The sequence below is a fragment of the Polyergus mexicanus genome, unplaced genomic scaffold (assembly GCF_030449975.1).
Source record: "Polyergus mexicanus isolate NDT 795.1 unplaced genomic scaffold, iyPolMexi1.0 SCAF_19, whole genome shotgun sequence".
Classification (NCBI taxonomy): domain Eukaryota; kingdom Metazoa; phylum Arthropoda; class Insecta; order Hymenoptera; family Formicidae; genus Polyergus; species Polyergus mexicanus.
In genome coordinates this window covers 4,167,503-4,186,378 of record NW_027223339.1, presented here as the reverse complement: position 1 = coordinate 4,186,378, position 18,876 = coordinate 4,167,503, and the positions used below count along the sequence as shown (strand labels likewise).

At 48.5% G+C, this 18,876-nt stretch overlaps 1 pseudogene; it reads right to left on the bottom strand.

The window, feature by feature from the left end:
• Nucleotides 1–4,382: 4,382 nt before the first annotated feature.
• LOC138941592 (uncharacterized) lies at nt 4,383–5,467 on the bottom strand (annotated as a pseudogene).
• Between the last annotated feature and the right edge of the window lie 13,409 nt (nt 5,468–18,876).

The window sequence follows — 18,876 nt, the reverse complement described above, 5'->3', positions numbered from 1 at the left end:
ATTAAAGTAAACTATATTAAAGTAAACTATATTAAAGTAAACTATATTATCGCGCAAAACGCGCGTTCTTCGAGACGATTCGTAGAACGTCCACCGATGTTTCGAGTCTCGAAATTCCAAATCAAAGAATACAAGCCTGTGATGTAAAATTTATATACTTTGATGTGAAATTTAGAAACGCGTCTCTTCGGTATAATTTTTTCTTTTTGAGTTAAAAACATGTGTTTCAGTTAGAAGTTCTTCTCGAACTATTATCTTCGGCGCGACCGCGAAATATTATATCGAAAATACGATAGTAATATATTATTTATAAAATATGTTTATACTAACAATAAACTACTAAAGTTTGAATGTTTTAAGAAACGTTTCCGATAGCGTCGTAGATAGAATAGCGAACACGCCTCGCAATATTACGAAACGCTCGCGAGTTCGATCCTCGCGAAACGCGCGCTCGTTATTCTCTTCTATCGCGCTCGCGGAGTATTTTATTAAACGTAAATAGTATTTTCTCGATATACGTTTTTTCGCTCCTTACAGCGGTATTTTATAATGTCCCCACGGTAACGTATCCGTAGTTCCCGATATCGCGTATCACTTGTCATCGTGCGGACTGAGCGCGATCTTCAACTCCGACACTGTATACATCTCGTGTATCTCGGAACTTATACAAAACTGCTCGCGCTTCATCTCGATCCCTCGTCGAAGACAGCGCGCGTAATCGTCGAACGTTATCGTTCTCGCGACGACGCCGCTCTTAACACCCTTGATCCTTTTCGTATCGCTTCTACCGTCGACTCGCAGCGCGTACATCTTTGCTCTGAGTCCGATAAATTCGGTCATAATCGCGCCGGCGTTCTCATCCTTCATCGCACCGGGTATTTTCTTATTAGCGAGAGGCATACCGTACGCGTTGTCCGTCGCGTAATCGCTCGTATCGAATCTGTCGATATCGCGCTTCATATTCTTGTACACGTCCTCGCACTCGACGCGATAAATGAGACTATCCGTGTCGGTGTACATTATTCTACACTTATCTCGATACAATGGTAGCATGTACTCGTAGTGAAATTCGTACAAACGAATCTTAGATATGTCGAGAATGCACATACCCACATAGATCGGTTTGTTGAATTTAACCTCGAGTTTGCGCAATTCCACGGCTACGAGATCCTCCGCGAAGACGCTTCTACTGTGAAAGTTCGACTTCGCGATCATCGCCTCCGCGCCGTATCGCCCGTCCCATCGAGTCACGAGTCGGACATTCGAATGATTGCGCACGTTCTCCATAGTTTTGCCGAACCCGGCGTTATTCATCAATTTGTATAGATTTTTCTCGAACTCGTTTTTCGCGTTAATTCATAATCGCGTATTCAGTTCGATGTATTCGCGCAGCCATGGAGATTGCGCGAATCGCAATATTCTGTGTATTTTCGTAACGCGTAATCCGTGTCGAACGCATTGCTGCAGATTGCGATAATATATTACGTAACGGCTCTTATCGTACAGCGTGGCGAGAAGCTTCTCGTCTCGTTTTCCGGGCGGCTTATCGCGCGTCGGGCAGAATGGCAAGTCAGCGTGAGAATCGTAAAGGTCGGACGGATACGCAAGGTCGATCTCTAGAATGTAACCGATAGGCGAGTTCGGTGTCACGGACGTTAAGTCAACGCTCGTAACGTCATCGACCCATCAAAAATTTTCGTAAGGCAACGATTGACACATCGCCCATCCATACAAATTATTTATATTGAAGTACATGAGATACGACGATGGTTCCGAAGGATCGTACGACTGTAAATACTTGTTATTAGCGCGCGCGTATCTGTTAGAACATTGACTTAGTCCGCCGCGTATTCCGCGTTCCACGAACATCACCATATCGATGTCGGTTAACAATTCGAATCGCACACCAGTATACTTTAACATAGCGTCCCATGTGTATCCCGGTAACGTGTAATAGTACGCGGGATCTAAATTATAACTCCTCATACACGCGTCGCGAAAATTTTCGAAGACATCGGCCAATAGAAGAACATCGGTCTTTAAATACAAATCGCTATAATCGCCCAACGTTTCGACGCGAAACCGCTCCCAGACTCTTATCGCGTGCGCGTAATCGCTCTCGGATATCGCGTCACCGGTTAGCGAACTGTGAAAAGCCTCGCGCGGCGGTAGACGAGTCTCCAGCAATTTATCTACGTCGTCGACATACTCGTACGGAAATACGCCCTTTCGCGAGAGAAGCTCGAAATCGGCGTCGCTAAGATCGGAAAATTCCGAACGCGCGATCCTCAACTCGCTCTTGTCTAGATACGACGCCAATTTCTCGAGACTCGCACTTAGAAATTTGAAAGAATCTACGAAACGCAATTTCAAGCGTCTCCCGAACGGGAGTGGTGCACTTGGACACAGTATAATTGGACACGGTGCAAATGGACACGTTACAAATGGACACGAGATTTTGCACACAGTTCAATTGGACACAGTGCATTTGGACACAGTAATTTTGGATACAGTAGCTTTTGGACACATAAGAAAATACGCATCGTTTACTTGGACACCGCTCACTTGGACACTGTTCATTTGGACACCGTTCGTTTGGACACAGAAAGATGCGCACCGTTCATTTGGACACCGTTCGTTTGGACACCGTTATTTGCCCACCGTTTGTTTGGACACCGTTCATTTGCCCATCGTTCGTTTGGACACCGTTCATTTGCCCACCGTTCGTTTGGACACCATTCGTTTGGACACTAAAATTTGATTTAAGTTATACGACGTAATCCACACCAAATTTTTGTTTTAAATAAGAAATAGGTTTGGGTTAGGTTATATCTTCCGGAAGTGGAGCCCCCCCGCAGGGGGGGGCGGAACCCACTGTATCCATGCATGACATCCAAATATGCGAAAGGCTAAACAAAGTGCTAAAAGCAATGTAAAATTAATGACATCAGTATCAGAGATATATAAGTATGAATATATTTTATTTTGACAGGTATTATAACCTTCAAATGTATCTCCTTTTCACGATTTCATATTTTACATAGATTTACCAGTATAAAGTGTTATAAGAATACTGATTATATTTTCCCAAAATGATTTTTATTTCTCTCCATCTGTTACATATTCAAACAAACAGTGCGCATGTTTCTGTGTACAAATGAACGGTGTCCAAACGAACGGTGGGCAAATGAACGGTGTCCAAACGAACGGTGGGCAAATGAACGGTGTCCAAACGAACAGTGGGCAAATGAACGGTGTCCAAACGAACGGTGGGCAAATGAACGGTGTCCAAACGAACGGTGGGCAAATAACGATGTCCAAACGAACGGTGTCCAAATGAACGGTGCGCGTCTTTCTGTGTCCATACGAACGGTGTCCAAATGAACAGTGTCCAAGTGAGCGGTGTCCAAGTAAACGATGTGTATTTTCTTACGTGTCCAGAAGCTACTGTATCCAAAATTACTGTGTCCAAATGCACTGTGTCCAAATGCACTGTGTCCAATTGAACCGTGTGCACAATCTCGTGTCCATTTGTAACGTGTCCATTTGCACCGTGTCCAATTGTACTGTGTCCAAGTGAAGGCCACTCCTCCCGAACCATCCCTCGTCCCACGCATCCTCGACGTTCTTCGTGAAAGAGATGTACGTTTCTTTCGTTATCGGCAATACTTCCACGCTGCCGGGAAAAGCTACATCTTTAATGATAAAATGCGCATCGTAGCCCGATAAATTGTGAAAGAATACGGGAATTACGTAAGTATCCTTATAATTTAAATTACAATTTGAATGCGCCGGACCTCTGTACCGTCCGGTCAGATGACAGTGATCGCGCACGCGAGCGTCTCCCGATTCGAACGGTCTCTCGCATACGCTGCAGCGCGTCGTGTTTACGAATCTTTCCCACTCGTCCGGTGTAAGATCCGTCATAGGAGCATCGGTATCGAGAATAGTCTTCGCGCGAAGCGCTAGATCGTGCAGTTCTTTAACGAACCACAATACGCAATCCTCGCCGCGATAAGCTCTGTAGGTCGAGCTAACGCCATCGAGCGCGCATCGCGCGTAATATCCGGCGCTATAGACTTCGTGATGCTGAACGATAGATGTGTTCGACGTTCTCCTCTTCTCTTTCTTCTTCAGCACGCATTCGAGATCGGCGTACACCACGAATGGAAGTCGCTCCTTTCTACTATAGTTGTGAAACTCTAACCATTTGTCGTCTTTGGTAGGAAGGACTATAGCGCACTCGTTCATCCTTCCGCAGCCCACGCTGTGAGCCGATAACTTATCGCTCGTTCGAAAATAGTGCATGCATCTGCGACATAACGCACATTTTTAAATCGCGCGCATTATTAACATCGCGCGACGATTCTTTTAATTCGTACTCACCGATCGCATATATGCGATTTATGTCGCCTACCGCTCAGTTGCGAGCCGACGAGTCGCGACAGATTCTTGATCCACGCGAAATGCGTCGCGTTATCTTGTCGCGTCGTATCGTCAAAATACAGCAGATTAATGTGTCTGTCCTTTTTATCGTCAGTGAGACGCAGAGGAACGACGCGGCAACCGCCTTTTCCCTCCTTTTTATCTCGAACGGTGTACACATTGATAGATATGTCGTTAATACGCTCGAATCTAGTAATTTTGTTCAAACTCATAGGAAACTTAACGCCCTCCAGATTCAGCACTGTCGTGTAATGCGGGTTTTTTCGGCTAGATACAGAGCGGCGACCACCGCCCATGCGAAACACGCATTGTCATTAGATCGCACGTTTATTACCGCTCTCTTCGACATGATCTCTCGCGGTAATTTAATGTGGCACCCCGCGCGCATAGGATTGTATCTGTTCACATTCACCGTTAAATTGAATATTCGCGATAACACCCATCCGCTATCGCGCTCCTGAAATTCCTCCAACGAGGCTAGAGTAGCGTCGACCACTCGCTTCTCGTACCACTCTCGCAAGTCGGAAAGAGGTAGAAGCGGATAATTCTTCGTGACGATAGTCTTAACACCGATCTTGTCGCCCGAGACGAACTCGCCGATGAACGCGGTATTGACCTTAACACTGTTATATCCATCCATAACATCGCGTATTCGATCGAGCACGGTATCTCTAGCGTCCTGGAGAAATCGCTGAGGTTCGATATAATCGAAATTAATAACCGCGCCGGTTAAAACGCGTCTAGAGAAAGCCGTCTCGATCTCGGACCACGAGAATCCCTCGCGTCTCTCTACGCCGCCTCCCACGCGTTCGAAACGTCGACGCAGATCGTCTCTCGCGCCCGTCAATCGAACGATTCGAGCGATAAGAGAATTGATCGCTCCGGTCGATCTCCCCCGGCGCTCGCATCGACACCTCTCCCGCAGAGACTCGAGACACTCGTCGCACCGTCGCGTCCACGCGCGATACGCGTCCTCCGTCGCGACGTCCCGCGCGCTATCGAGAAGATCGCGCGCCTCCATCGTTTCTCGATTTGTCACTCGTCGTCTAACGAACGCCAAGATTTTTTACAAATAAACCACGTCTCTTCCTCGTCGTAATTCTCGATATAGAACAAAGCTCTCGTCTCGCAGCCGGCGCACCAATTATTCGACACGTCGAAAACCTCGTCGACGAGATCGCAAGCGGGCACCATCTCACTATACACCGTTTTCGTCACGTGCGTCGATACGCTTTTCGCGAAACTCGAGCTACGCGCGCAATACGCGCAATATCTCTCGTCCTCCTCGAAATAATTTCCGTTCTCGAATCGGCAACCGAACTTAAAAAAACAATGCACGACGTGATTCACCTCCTACGAAAATTTCGGAATTCCGTATCGCCGTTTCCAATTGCGATAAAGCAAATAGCCATCGGCTCCGACATTCGCGAAAGGCTCGTCGAATCGCGTCTCGCTCGCCTCTCGCACGAACTCTTCCGCGAAGCCGATCTCTTCTATACAGTACAAACGGTCCTCTATATAACGTTCGCGTAGTTCCTTCTTAAACAATTTGGTATCTCCAAATTCCGTATATCCTCGATACTTCCAATTCGAACATTCACTGCTCTTCCGGCTAATCTCGTTAAAGCGCTCGGCGCGCGCTTCATCGCGCCGCGAAATATTCTCGAACGTACTAATACCTCGAGACCGTCGCGGGGTCCTTTTATAACGGGGAAAAATAGCGAGGACGCGCCCCCGATTAACCGAGCCGGATACTCGCTCTCGGACGCGTCTCGCCACCGGACGCGCGACGTCGCCGGAAAATGGAAAAAAACTCGCCCCGAAACGCGATAAGCGCGCTCGTATCGCCGCTAACGCGCGCCTCGAGAAGAGGAGAGCGACGAGGGACGCCCCTCCGTCCGCTCGATCGCCCACCGACGATCCCCCGCCCCCCTCGACGCCGGGCGTCCGCCGTCCACTCGCGGATCGCGCGCTAGAAGCGTCGCGCGCGTCCCTAAAGAATCGCGATAGCGGATCGCGCGCTAGAAGTGGCGCGCGCCCCTAAAGAACGAGTCGCGTCAAGGTCGAATCGGGAGGAACCGCCACCCCCCGAGCGCCATCTCTCGAGCGCTCTCGGCGACTCGTACCCACCGCTTCCCCCCGGCCGCGCTTCCCCCCTCACCCTACTTACCCCCCATTCACCCGCTCAGCCCGATCTCCATCCCGCGGGCGCCTACAAACTGCTCCGAAACTATCTCTCTCTTTTCCTCTCCCACGGTACCCTCTCTCTCACACTCACGACAAACTGAGCCAGAAGCGCCTTTACTATCCTACTATCCTACTATCCTACTACTTGCGATTGCGTAAAGCTCTTGTGAATGGTCTGTGTCTAGGGATTTTTTGGAGACAGTCTATAGATAGATGTTAACATGACTGGAATAAGTAGTGTATTGAATAGGCTAACACCCTGTGGTTATAACAGACTATTGCGAGTAGACTTGCAAACTCCGTGTTGGTGATTTCTGGGGGTATAATTTTCCCCCGGATTAACTCTATAAACTTTATCAAAAATCTTATATGTCTAATATTTTTAACTGCGTGCGAATAGGATAACATCTTGTGAGTATGTAGAGACCTTGCGAATGATTACTCTGTGTATGGGGACCTTCTGGAGATATTCTCTAGATAGATTTTAATTTAATTAAAATAAGTACTTGAAATAAAATGAACAGTAAGTTAGATAATGTAAGCGTACCAGACCAGGGGAAGTCGGAATTCCCAGGTCTCGGCGGGAGGAGGGCTCTTGTTCCTGACCCCCTCCCGTCGTCATCATGTGTAGGGCTAACAAGAAAAGAGGAAGAAGACATTGACCTACTCAGAAAAAAATCGGTAGAAACCTCTGTGAAGACAAGGATATCGATGAATAATCCTCAACATCGAGGAAACCAAGAGGTCTCTTCAACTAATAGCGACATATCGGAAGAAATTACTAGAACCCTAGAAATATTACTAGAATCGGATAGTGGTACAATAATACCTTTTCCAATAGAAGAAGGATACATCTGGTGATTGATACGATTCTTACTTACGTGAATGATCTTGCTGCAGTGATTGATAAATTAAACTTAGCTCGGAAGTATATCATGTCCAGAGTAAATAGGCAAGACAAGCAAATCAAGAATCTACAAGATAAGATAAGTGATTTAAAATCTTTAATATCAACAAATGAAATCACTGCGGATTTTAAAGAATCTAGAGAGTTGTTCGTTCCCCTAGAACGACTAAGCCGTGGAGATTGCATATGGATGAAAGATGCTCTGAGGAATGGAGGATTTGAGGACTCTGGCAGATGGTCTTGGTCTCCGTCTTCTAAACCTGAAATCAATACGACTACTTTGGCTACGATTTTGAACAACTCAGACGATTTTTTGACGGATGGCTTTTTGACCCCGGAACGGGCAGGGCGGGCTCGTGGGCGCAGCGAAACCAACCGTCCTAGGGGAAGGACACTCCGAATAATAAACTAAAGATCGCTCGCTATGGATACGAATTTAAGGAATAAAGAAAAGTTACCGCCGCAGGAGATTCGGACCTCCAGCGACAGGCAAACGAGCCCTACGGTCTCTGAGGCTTTTCTGTCTTCATTATACGAAGGGCCCGCTCTACAGCCGTCGATGGGCGTGGAGGATGAAGATGTTACCGTCGAGACAATGGAGATGACTTTCGTTGATTGCTATTCTCCTCCAAAGGAAATTATCGCACATCAACAGGAGATGAATAGAAGCTTTGGGAAGAAAGCTCCGGAGCCTATAACAACCCCTAGTACCAAGAGTAAAAGGAAGGCTAAGGTATCCCCGGATGCTATCACTCCCAGTGATGAGGAGAGAAATAAATCGGCTGCTATTAAAGAAGCGATTAATATAAGGAAGCTCCGCCCAAGGAAGAAGAGGGTCCAGGCTTCTAGTTCTGAGTCTGAGGCTATCGTTGTTGGAGACTTATCTCGGGAGCCGATGTCTGCAGAGACGGAGGAGAGCTTTGGATCAGGATATAGAAGTGAAAGAAGAAAATCCCTAGACCTCTTGAAAGCAAGAACAAAAAAGGTGAACAGCAGGATTATCATTTCTTCGGATGATGAAGAAGCATATCAAGATTTTGCCCCACAGGACCTTAGAATTATGGGGGCTACTAATGCGGGAACTATTGGGCTAGATTGTCTGGATAGAGTGGAGAGCATAAGGGCGAGAAGCAAAAACCTACAGGGTGGGATTAGTGGACGGATGAGAAGAGAACTGGATAGAGCACAGGAAGTAATCAAGACCTTAATTTATAAAGCGGAAGCGACTGGAGACCCTACATTCTTAAGAATTAAGAATAGAGAGCTTACTGATAAAGTTCAGAAGCTTGAGCTGGCAGAGGTTCTGAGAAACAGAGAATTAGAAGAAATGAGAAGTATAATCAAGAATTTAAAAAAAGAGGTTGCTGAAATGAGGAACAAAGTGGACGAGGCTGAAGAAGATAGGAGAAAAGCGAGAGAGACTCTCAGGATCACAGAATGGAAGTTGAGGAAGAAGGGGCTTAAGGCAGGAGAAGAATATAGGCAAGAAATGGTGGATAAAGGGACGTTAACTGGAGAAGAGATAACTCAATACTTACCATCAAATGAAAACACACGAGAAGAAGATCCAAGGATGAATCCCTGCAATCATGAGACCGAGAACCTTCGGGCAGCCATGGAACCTGAATCTGAAAAAAGAAAAAAGGAGACTATAACAGAAAAAAGTATTAATAAGCAAATTAAAGATCTCATCAGGAAAAGAGCGGAATTGAGAAAGAAAGGTATAATGGAGGACAGTGAAACAGGAGGGGAGCTTAGGAAAACTGAAGATAGGGCCTATCCCCCCCTTCCACAACATGTACCCAAAATAAGACCCAGGGTTATCTCAAATATTAGATTGTTTCCCCCGAGCTCAGCTGAATGTAGGGCAGAAGATGCTAGGGATAATAACACCCAGGGACAACTCTAGTAATAAATCCGAGAGTAGAGAGGCCTGGGTGAATGTAACTAGGAGAAGGAAGGGATCGGAAAGGAGAAGGGAACAAATGAAAAGTGACCTACCTGCACGTCCTGGTTACACAGCAAACAGGGAAGCTGAAAATAATAATGCTAAGACTGATAAGCCAACTAGACTAAACCGCAAACCACCAAAGAATGCAGCTGTTATGATTACTAGCTATAAAGAAGAGCTTACCTATGCAGAGGTTATAAAAACGGCTAGGAAAAAAAATCTCCCTAGATGAGTTAAGGATTCAGTCCACTAAAATCAGAAGGGCTGCCAATGGTGGTATGATTATCGAGGTATTGGGATCGGATAGCCATGACAGAGCTGACGCATTGGCAGATAAACTCAAAACAATCTTCCAAAATCAGGCGAAGGTAGTTAGACCCATGGTCAAGGGTGAAATCCGACTGGTTGGTCTTGACGACTCAGTTTCTGTAGAAGAAGTTAAATATGTGGTCGCACAGAATGGAGCGTGCAAAGAAAAAGAAATTAAGGCTGGATCCATTAGAAGAATGAATAATGGTCTGTCCACAGTCTGGGTACTTTAAGCGCGACCATCAGGATGGCTAATCGGAAAAAAGTCAGGATAGGTTGGACACTTGCAAGAGTAGATCTATTGGAGGATAGACCCGTCCAATGCTTTAAGTGCTGGAGATATGGATATGTAAAACTCGCCTGTACATCAACTGAAGACCACAGTGGGCTATGCTTCAAATGCGGAGAGGCGGGATATTTAGCCCGAGAATGCAATCAACCTCCCTCCTGTAAGATCTGCGCGTCGGAAGGAAAGGATTTTAACTATAGAGTAGGATCATATCTATGTGGCGGATAGCCACCACAAAAGCTCAGGCGCGCGAAGAATATACGCGCGCCTAAGAACAACCGGCGACGATCACGCGCACGACACGTGAAAGCGCGCGGCGGCGATCACGCGCACAACACGTGAAAGCGTGCGGCTGCTATCACGCGCCGAGCACGAGTAAGCCCGCAGGAACTTCGGGAGCCCACCGAGATGCGGCGCGAACCGAGAGCCGCTACCAGCAAGTGAAATCCGTTGAGTGACAGTATATAAGGACGCCAGCGGAGCGAGATAATTAGTCGCGGCTCAGCACTGCTGGAGAGGACTTCTCTCGTGAAGCAAGGCTGAGTTAGCGACGGCTGACGGAGCTCGGGTCCGCCAGTATATTCTTTCGAGCCTTGGATAGAGACCACAAGCGAGGAGTAAGGAGACGTCCACGTCCGTTACCGCCGCCCGCATCATCGGGGCTCTTCGAGCGGACAGGAGCGGAGCTGACACCGGAAGCACCCTCCCCACGTCGCGTCTGCTGGACGCTGAGGGAGTGGAAGCTGCAGCCACTCGAGCTGTCACCGGTACATCGCACACGCCCTGGACGAGAGTTCCTCTCGACATGGGACGTACGGGTTCGGCGCTATACCTCGCCGACCTACGGGTGGAAGTACCCGGTCAAACTCTCTCCGCTACCACCATCACATTCGGAGCGGACAGACCGAGGGACGCTAACTCACCCCGAGAGCAGAGTGCATCGCGGCACGCAGGTTCACTCCTCCACCGACGAGAAGGCCACGCAGGCCTCCAACAACACCTGCGAGAGAGCCACACAGTCGGACCTCTCAGACTGGGAGGAAGGGACGCAACACCAGGCCACGCAGACAGACATTCCGATTTCGCCGGAAAGGAGCTACACTCCTCCCGGAACTCCTCCCGCTCTGCGGAAGTGGGGACCCCCACGGACTACCGGGATGGCGCCACATATCCAGTGGCGAGAACGTCTGCAATAACGCCTACACCCGCGTTCAATCGGCCCTTTTCAGGGCCACACACAAACCAATATAAAATTAAACACTTGTATATACTAGCAACTGTAATTACGTGAAAATATATTTCTGTACATAGTAAACAGAACGTGCTCATTGAAGACTAACTTTCCACGACCACTCCCTGCCTGCAAAACGTGGGGGAAGGAAGCCAGCGAGGCTCCGCACAACCCCCACATCTATGTACAGCGGAATATAAGGTTGAAAAAACTAGGACTAATCTTAGACAAACTCACAGAAGAGAGACAGCGTCAAGCCAAATGGAAGTGAATGTTAATTAAATTTAAATTTATACAAGCTAAGGTTAACACGGGGGTAGAGTAAGCTCTCCCTAGATCTTCTGGTGCATTATGCTAGGGAAACCGGTGCAGATATAATATGGCGCGATCACTTACCTTCCGAGGAATCCGACTCGGACTGGTGAAAGTGGCCAGAATCGAGTTGATCCCGCACATGTGCGACGATTAATCATTCTTTATTCACTCATTTATTTATTTACTCATATTCGTTCACTCATCCATTCATTCATTTATTCACTTATTCACTCATTCACTCACTCTATCCATTCACCCATTCATTCATTCACTTATTCATTCATTCATTTATCCATTCAATTATTTCATTCATTTTTATTACACTTCTGCGACCGCCTCGCATGTGTATGTGTGAGTCTTTCGAGTGTTGATGTCCATGGTTAACTTCCATCAATCGTAATTCGACATGGTAATGGATTAGTTGTACCTATGCACGTCTGGTCAGTTGTACCTATGCACGTCCGTTTGTATGGGTGTTCTCGAGTGTTGATGTCCATGGTCAATTCCCACCAATCTTTATCCGTCAGAGTAACGGGTGGTAGCTGTAGTTATGCACGTCCGTTTGGACGATCACCTAACGGGGTGACATTAATAAAGATCCTTGCCTGCGTCTTTCCCTGGCGAAACTCTGGTGTTGTATTTGTATAACATTAGGGAGTTCTTGTCCGTTAATACCGGGGGGGGGGAAGGGAAGGGGGGTGGGGGGGTTTATATATATATAGAAGCACAGGGTACACAAGTACAAGGTATACTTACTTACTTACGTTTTCAGGAACTCAGGGTGGGCTTGATTAGGTTAAGTCTATACTTGGAGTTAATTAATTTTTAAATAACAATAGCAATTAATTCAACGTCACACAATTAAGAACATACATACATACATACATACACACATACACACACATACTCACACGTACACAATGTTACACACATCCATAAACATGTTCGGGGGATTAAGCAGGAAGGCTAGGAAGGGCAGGAGCCACAAGAGGGGGAGGAAGGGCGGTAAGGGAGGGAAGAAGAGAGGGGACGGGGCCCAGGACGGGATTACTGATTACGGAGGTAGTTTCAGTAGGACCGGTCGGGCATCGAGATTTTATGTGCAAACAGGTACCCGGTGCCCGACCTCGTAAGCGGTCAGTGTGGCCGCGAAAAGGGGGGGAATTTTTAGCGGGTGCGAGTCCCGCACACGCCCCGGACCGGGGTATGGTGCATAACGCATTTTCTCCTCCCATCGCAAAAAAAAGGTTAGGTTAGTATATTCTCCTTATACTTGACTGTGATTGATCAATTTCTTAAGGCTTAGGGCTTAAAATCTCTATTGTAGATGCCGCTTAAGTGCACACACAATATATTAATGTTAGCTAATGTATATATATGTATTATTTTCTTTCGTTTCGGTTGCGTACTACATTGTTTTCGGATATCATGGAAAATGAATCAACATGCGATTAGAAAAAAGAATAATAATTATTTCCAAACGAATTTAAACAAGATAGTTTTTAGGCTGAAATTAGATTCGGCGCAATTTTCTGCGCTGACGCTCGACGTTTAAGGCTCCTGAGTAGTCGCCGTGAAACTCCGAGGTGACGGTGGCGACATAGGAATAAAGATGCTGCAGTAGGAATAAAAATTCTGTCCAACAACTTATCATATAAGTGAACTGGGATTTATATGTAACTTTCGGCTGGATTTTTTATCTCTCTCACGCCTACTGCTCGCTGCTCCCCTCTTATCCCTCGCTGCTTAGCAATGCATCACCGCATAAATCGTAACTAAGGAGCGCATCACTTAGTCTCACGAACGTGCGTATCACAAATGTGATAGCACAATACTTTGATAACCATAGAACATAAATATTTTAAATTGTTATAGAACATACATATACGTAATTAATAATAAAATAATAATTATTTTTGTTATTAATACAAAATAAAATATTGAATAAAAAATTTTAATGAGAACCTTTACTACTAGAGTATTGTTGCTATTATATTTATGATGCGCACGTTCCTGCGACTAGCAGGGGAGGACGCGACTTTGGGATCACCGAATTGAAAAAGGCTTTTGTAGTGTAGTACTCTATTAGAAGAATACTTGAGCAAAGGGATAGAGCGCAATGCTCAGCCATTTCCAAGAAAATGATTTAAACAATATGGTTTTCCTTATATCTGGCTCCGTTATATCAATTAGCGAAAAGGCGGTGTAGCTCGGACATTAAAGCGCGTAACTATCATGCATCCAACCCGGGTTCAATTCTTGTCCTTGCCACTCTTTTTTTCATTCTTTCTTCATACAATTTAACAACGAATATTTATTCATGTAAAATAAAATTAATTTAACTAAATTTTTTTTAATTTGCACTTTCGGAAGGCAATTTTCTTTTAATTTATTCACGAAACTGGGCATAATTTTTGTTAAACTTACAACCTTATTATTTTATGCATTTTACTCGATATAAAATGCAGCACATAAAACGCCACTATTTGAACATAGTTATAATTTAATACAAAATTACAAACAAATGTGTCAAAACTTATTCATCCTTATTATCACTAACATCAACATTCTCTACAGATCGGTTACAATTATTCGGATGATACTTGTCGTAATTACTTGTTATGTAACGGGGTCACTTTTCGCGAGTGCGTGGATGAGCTCGGTTGGGATCAGGGCTCGTGAAAAGGTGAGACACACGAAAGGTTTAATTAGCAGATATCGTCTTTATTTGCCTCGTTCGGCAATGGTCGATTTACAATAGGGAGCGCGCGGCGGATGATGCAACGCGCTAGATGCAATGCGCGTTCGTTATTCGGTGCGCGATGTTCGATATATCGAACCGCTTATAATATTCGCAAAACCGTGTTTATTTTGACGGCACGCAAAACGCGCAAGAAATCGGGCGCGGTCGGTCGGCGCGTGTACGGCAAGGCCGTGTTTATTTTGACAGTGCGCGAGACGCGCAAGGAATTGGGCGCGGTCGGTCGGCGCGTATACGGCAAGGCCGTATTTATTTTGACGGCGCGCGGAATATAATGAAATATTAGGTGATAGGTATTTCGGCGCGGTGATTATAATTCGCAAGTATTAAAATAGTGTTGATCGTGGTCGCGGGATTTATCGCGTATTCCCAGTGATAGGGGAGTGCGATCGGAGATCGAGTATCCTCGACCGGGCGGAGAACTCTCCGTCCCTGCTTCCGTTCGCGGAGTTGTGGATAGCGCGGCGGAGTCGAGAAAACTCGACGGGGCAGTGAACTCGCAAACCCACGGTCCGGCTGGCTGGAGTGGTCGGATGAGTGACCGTAAACTAGGAGAGCGGCGAACACTCCGCTCTCGTCGAATTGGTCGGATTTGTGTGAAGATTTCGGAGACTGCACGGAAACCGAGAATGCTCGGCGGAGGCTGCGAACACGTCAACCTCACGTTCCGTCGTTGCTGCGAATTTCAGGATCGGTTCTGGTATCTCGGAGCGTACTGCTCGAGCGGATTCAGGAATCGTTCTGGTCCCGAGATGCCGAAACGCTGTCTTTTTATACCCGAGCGTCTATCGGTAATTGCGTCGTTCGCCCCCGGGTGGGGATAACGACGCGTTGTTTTCGGCGGGTAAATTACGGTAAACGCGTCGCTTCCCCTGGGCGAAACGACGCGGCGTTTCGGCGGGTGACGCTCGGGATCTTCCGGCAGCGTTTGGCTGTGCTCGGGCTTCGACGTAACGGCGGCCGTATAACGGCCGTATGGTTGTTTATCACAACCGCGGTGATTGAAGTATTAAAAAGGGCGCTGGGCGCCTCTGCCACTGCCCGGCTGGTGTTCGCCGGGCGGCAGATTTCCGGCTGGCTACGTGCCGGGTAACGATGGGGGGTGCATCGTTACATCACCCCCCCCCCCGCCTACTGTGCCTGAACTTTGAGGCACTCGCTGCGTCTATTCTATTTTCCGGCGGTAACGCAGTTTTCCGGCGCTGTTAAACCGCAGCGTCCATCGTCCGTGCGGTGTGCGGACCTTGTATCGCCGGGACACGTGGACTGCGAAATGCGGGATCGGCGCTATGAGTACCGGCTCTATTTCCACCATGATCGGCGGTGGCGGCGCGGGGCCCATCGGGACCAGGATTTCGGCCATGGGGGGGAGCGGGTGGTGTTTCCCCCGGCGTCCGTTCCTCTGGTGTCTCCTGGCCCGATGGCGACCTTGGTCGCTTGGCTGGCGTTCTTATTGGTACCCCGACGTGGCATCGGCGACGGCAGGCGGATAGCGGCGGCGGCGGTGTGGCCAGCATGGCCAGCTTCCGCTGGTTCGTCCTGTCGGACCGCTGGATGGCGGTACCGACTTTCGGCGGCCGTTTCGGTGGTGGCGGCCGTGAGATCGGCGGTGCTTCTGGCACGCCTGTGCCATACGGTGGCTCGGGCTCTCCCAGGATCTCGTTAATGGCTTTCAAAATATCCTGCTCTATACTCATCTTGGAAGCTTCTGAGCCCGTGATCTTTCCTGGTTGCCTTCTTTCCTTCGGATTTTTGCTTTTTAATCCGTGGTGGGGTTGTTTTCCTCGTTTTCATCTTCGTCTTCCTCGTCATTATATTCGTCAATATTGATGTTATTGTCGTCCGGATCCTCTGTATTGTTGTTATTGTCGTTGGTATCCATGTTTTTGTTTTCGCCGGGAGCGGGTTTTAGGTCCTGGATATGTGTATGACGATACCACTTCTCGCGTTGGCTCCGGAGATCGACGATTACCGGCGAAATGAACTGACGTACTTCCAGCGGGCCGATGAACTTCGGCGTGAGCTTTGCATTAAATGCGTTCGCTTTGTTAGAGAGCGGGTAGTTTCGCTTTCAAACGTAATCGCCTAGCTTTGGTCGCCATTCTCGCCGTCGTAGATCGTAGTATCGCTGCTGTCGCTGGAATCCCCTGGCCAGGTTGATGCGTACGACCTCCTCGGCGTCCTGTAGTCGTTGTCGGACGATGTCGGGTTCTGGGGCCTCCGTAGGTGTTGGGAGGGCGGGGGCGGGCGGAACTAATTCGCGGCCGTGATTTAGATATGCCGGCGTGTATCCGGTGGCGTCGTGCTTGGCGGTGTTGTACGCGAATTGTAGCGCAGCGAGATGTTCGTCCCACTCTCGGTGGTCGCGGTCTACGTACTGCGCCACCATTGTTTTTATTGTGCGGTTGGTGCGCTCTACGGGGTTACAATGCGGGCTGCGGACGGGTGCGGTACGATGCTTGATATTGAAGGCCTTGAATCTCGCGGTTAGCGGTGCGGACTTGAATTGCGTCCCGTTGTCCGATATAATGATATCAGGATGGCCGTGTCGCAGGATTACGTTTTCCGTGATTTCGCGTGTTACGGCCGGTGCCGTGGCTTTTCTTAGAGGCGAAAGTTCTACCCATTTTGAGAACCGGTCTTGCATAACTAATAGCCATACGTGTCCTCGGCGCGATCGGGGAAGCGGTCCTACCAGGTCGACCGTGACGTGTTCCCAGGGGCGGTTAACGTGTGTCGCGTGCATGTGTCCCGCCGGTTTTTGCTGGAGTGCCTTATGCGCTAGGCATTTGGTGCAATGTCGGACGTAGTTGGCGATTTCCCGCAACATCCCGGGCCAGTATAAATTTTCGGCAATGCGGGTGATAGTTTTCGCGACCCCGCCGTGCCCGGCCGTGGGGGCATCATGGTACTGCCGGAGGATCTCTCCGCGTTGCTCGCGGGGCACGCACCGCTTCCACTGTTCGTCGGCGGATGTTTCTTTGAAGTTTAAACTGTGGAGGAGGTGCCGGTAGAGCTCGTTGTTCGTGATTCGGTAATCCGGGTGCGCGGCGGGGTTGCGCCGGACGTTGTTTAGTAAACGGTTATACCAGCGGCAACGTATCGGTTGAATCGCGTTTACTTCCGGTTTTCGTGAGAGCGCGTCGGCTACTCGGTTTAGCGCTCCTCGTCGGTGTATTTGATTTCGTAATCAAATTGCTGGAGCTCGAATAGCCAGCGAGCGAGTCGTCCCGTCGGGGTTTCGAGCTTTTGCAACCACCGTAAAGACTGTTGGTCTGTGATGACGGTGAAGGCGTACCCTTCCAGGTAATTTCGCATTTTCCGTATGCCCCAGATGACCGCCAGACATTCGAGCTCCGTGGCGCTATAATTTTTCTCGGCGCCGGATAATGTGCGGCTCGCGTAGGCGATGACGCGTTCGTCGTCCTCATGATATTGCGTGAGGACGGCTCCGAGCCCGCTGGTACTCGCGTCTGTTTGTAAGAAGAACCGGCGGCTAAAGTCCGGGGATGCGAGTACGGGCGCGGTGGTTAACGCGTGTTTCAGTTGTTGAAACGCGGCGGCTTCTTCCGCTCCCCATGCCCAGCGGGCGTTCTTCTTAGTTAACTGCGTGAGGGGTGCGGCTAGCGTCGAGAAATTTTGGATGAATCGGCGGTACCACGACGCCATTCCGAGGAACTGTCGGATTTGTTTCACCGAGCGCGGTTCGGCCCAATTCGCGACCGCGCTGTCCTTGTCGGGGTCAGTGTGGATGCCGGTACGGTCAACAACGTGCCCCAGGTATTTCAAGTTGTCGACGCAAAATCGACATTTGTCGGGGTTTAACCGGAGGTGAGCTTGACGGAGGCGGCGGAATACTTTGGCGAGCAAGTCTAAATGTTCGTTGAACGTGCGGCTAATTATTATGATGTCGTCCAAATACACGAAAACGTTCGGTTCGAGTGCGGGTCCGATGACGGTATCGAGCAAGCGCTGGAACGTGGCCGGGGCGGAGTGCAACCCGAACGGCATCACTCGGAACTGCATTAAGCCTTTTCCCGGTACGGTAAAGGCTGTGATCGGTCGGCTTTCGGGTGTCAGAGATACTTGCCAGTACCCGTTCTTTAAGTCGAGCGTCGTTAGATATCGGGTACCGCGTAGTTTGTCCAAGGTGGCGGTGACTTGCGGCAGCGGGTAGGCATCTTTCTCGGTGACCTCGTTGACCTTCCGAAAATCGATGCAGAAGCGGTGCTTCCCGTCCTTCTTCCGGACGACCACTACGGGCGAGCTCCAGGCACTTCGAGATGGCTCGATTACTCCCGCCCTTTCCATCTCTTCGACTTCCGTGTCGATAATGGCTTGCATGGCCGGGTTGCGTGGCCGGTACCGTTGTTTGATTGGGGTGGTCCGGGTTAATCGGATCTGGTGCTCGACCAGCGGGGTCGGCCCCGTGACCGTCTGGAATTTCTGGAGTTCGCGGTTCAGGAAGTTACTCAGGCGG